This window comes from Beta vulgaris, chromosome 7, assembly GCF_026745355.1.
Source record: "Beta vulgaris subsp. vulgaris cultivar EL10 chromosome 7, EL10.2, whole genome shotgun sequence".
Taxonomy (NCBI): domain Eukaryota; kingdom Viridiplantae; phylum Streptophyta; class Magnoliopsida; order Caryophyllales; family Amaranthaceae; genus Beta; species Beta vulgaris.
This window is the reverse complement of record NC_079208.1, coordinates 44076455-44079634: the sequence shown is the minus strand read 5'-3', so window position 1 is coordinate 44079634 and position 3180 is coordinate 44076455.

Below are 3180 nucleotides of genomic sequence, written 5' to 3'. Positions count from 1 at the left end.
TTAAGGTCCGTAATTCAACATATACGAGAAGATTGTGGCATATCTATAGGGAAAGAAGCTCCAACAGTTATGTATGAGGATAATGCAGCATGCATTGCACAACTCAAGGAAGGATACATCAAGGGTCATAAAACAAAACACATTTTACCAAAATTTTTCTTCACCCATGAACTGCAGAAGAATGGTGATGTACAGGTTCTACAGATTCGTTCAAGTGAAAATTTGGCAGACCTATTTACCAAGGCACTTCCCACCGCTACTTTCAAGAAATTAGTTTACCGTATTGGATTACGTCCAAGTTATGTAATCATGAGGGGGAGTAGATGCGCGCTGCACTCTTTTTCCCTTAACCATGGTTTTTCCCACTGGGTTTTCCTGGTAGATTTTTAATGAGGCAGCATCTTACGCGCATTAGGAAATATCTTATTTTAAGAGAGAACTTTTATTTTGTATAATGGACATCCAAGGGGGAGTGTTATGAAATATAATATGGATGCCCATTATACCCCCGTTAATATATCCGGGATATTCTAGGGTTTTGTTCTCCAAGTAAAACCCTAACTATTGTATTGTATATATATACCCTGGACTATATGGAATAAGATACAACACGATTCTCTCTCTCTTCAGTTTATTTACAACAGTCAGTTAATTTTAAGCAATCATCTTTATTATATAAGTCTGCTCTTGAGTAGTTTAGTAGTTTGGTGTCCACCTAAAATATCTTAAATACCCTTTATTTGTTGAATTGTTTTAAAAATTAATGTTAATATACTATAATTTACTATTTTGACAAATAATAAACTATAATTGGTGTACATGTTTTTGCAATTTGTAGCACGCATTGCATACATTAGAGTGAGGTTAATAAGTGAAATGTTATGAGTAGTATGTTTAGGTTAGAAAGATATTTCGATATTTTCACCTTGGATTGGGCTTATCGTGGGCGATGGCTAAACACTGATGAGAGCCCTATTCTTGGTGGAGGCATAATTTGCTATGCCAACTCTACCTTATAAGTGAAACTTAAAAGCAATAGTTTGTTTGAAGGTGTCAAATAGGCTCGAGTCGAGCAGTTCTCCCATATCAGTCTTTACACACTTTTGTTGAATTGTTGTCTAGTCCTTTTACTCCAAGCACAAGGTTACATAGACATTGCTCTTTATTGAAAAAATTATCATCCCACAATTTGAGTAATATGCTCAATTGAGACTTTAAGACAATGTTTTTTTTTTTTTTATGAATTAAGGTGATTTGATATGAATTACTAAGATGTAGTGTGGTCAGAGTCTTTCTTGTTTGGTAAAGTCTCTGGATTTAATTGTATTTTGGGCATATTTTTATGCTAATAAGGAAAAAAGTATTTACGTGCAAAGGGATTTCAGATGGGGAAGCAAGACGAGCGACGGCTCAAGGCCTCTTCTTAGAGACCCCACAAATGATAAAATTAATTACCAATATTATGTTTTCTCCAAAACTTATATGAATAAATTTTTCTTGACTTCTCAATCCCTTACTTCCCCTCGTCTTCTTTTCTCTTTCCCAATTGTCATGGTTGTTATGGCTTTTAGTCTTATCAATCCAATTTTAATTTCATTTTTCTATGTATTGCTAAATTTTTTTTTGAAGTGTTCTATAAATTGCTAATAATTAAGCTTCTACATGGTGACTTAACTTTAAAGTACGAAATAAATTTTTAATTGCCTATTACTAAAATAAATGTCCATTGTATAAGGGCCCAAATTAAGTTTTTAGCTCTGGGCTCCGGAAAAGATCAAGACGACTTTGTCTATATGGGATCTTGTTCAATACGTCTTAAATGTATATATCAAAACCTAATGCTCATAGTTATTACTAATCCTTAATTAAACATATTTCTTTATTTTTTTTAGTTGTATCATTTGCTTTTTGACACTATTTATCAACCAACTTTGTTAAGCTATCTCGAATCATTATCTACAAACATCGTCTAGTTGCGTCTTGTTAGATTCGTCTCAACAAAGATTCCAATATCAATTTTTTTAAATAATTTTTACTTATATGCAATTAGAGATATTAATGTTAAAAAAAATATATCGGCAAGTGTGGAAACAAATGGTTTGGTAATAAGTAAACATAAGTATGAAGATCTAAATGAATAAATCTGAGTTTTAAGTTTAACTAAATAAGTTTATGAAATTAGATGAAATTAACATAGCATTTACTAACTACTAGCACAAAGATGAAATAGGTGAATGCTTTATCCTTCAGGTATCTCGTGTCAAATTGTCAACCTCGTACTTCTTTTTTTTAATTGCACCATTTCGTTTTTCACGTGTGCTGAGATGTTTCTTTAAACGTCAAATATCTCTATAAGTAAAATTTATAAACATTTGATATTTGGAATACTTGTATTGAGACAAATCTAAGAAGACTCCACTTGACCATATTTTTTTTTTCTTATACCATGATATAAAATAGCTTAACAAAGTTGGTTGGTAAATAGTGCCAAAAGTGAAATGGTTCAATTAAAAAAACAGAGGAAGTATGTTGAACCCTAGCTTTGATGCTGACAAAGAAACAAAGATGCAAACTAAGTAGTGAACTAATGAGTTATATAAGTGTATGATGTTTAAGGTATCAATGAAAGGAACTGGGAGAATACGAAGTCAAGGAAGAAGTCAAGAGAGGATTTCAAAGGCTAAGTAAAGAAGTTTCTATAAGTTGATACTGGAGCAAGCATTGGATCAAGAAGAATAGAAGCTAGGCGTTTTATTTTCTAGTTCCAATGTAAAGGAACAAAGTAAGAATGGTAAGGAACAGTGGCAGTTTTATTTGAGAATGAGAGTTTGTTCCTTTCTAAGGAACAAACTAAGTGGCACTAAACGAATCTGTTAAAGGAACTTGGTTTATAAAAGGAACTAGACTTAGGCGTGCAAAAGTATAACGGTACAATTATGCAATTGAGTAAGTCATGCCTAAATTATAGGAAATTAGTTTTATCTAATTTCAAATCAGTTTAAATGATAAAATCAGTTTTAAAAAGAAAATCTGTTTTAGGAAAAGATTTTGTTTTTCGGAAAATATATATAGAAAATAATTATCCGGTTTTATAAAGAATTTGTTTAAAAGATATTATTTTCTTAAAGATTAAAAATTCAGTTTTAATAATAAAAGCTGTTTTTATAACTAACTGATTTT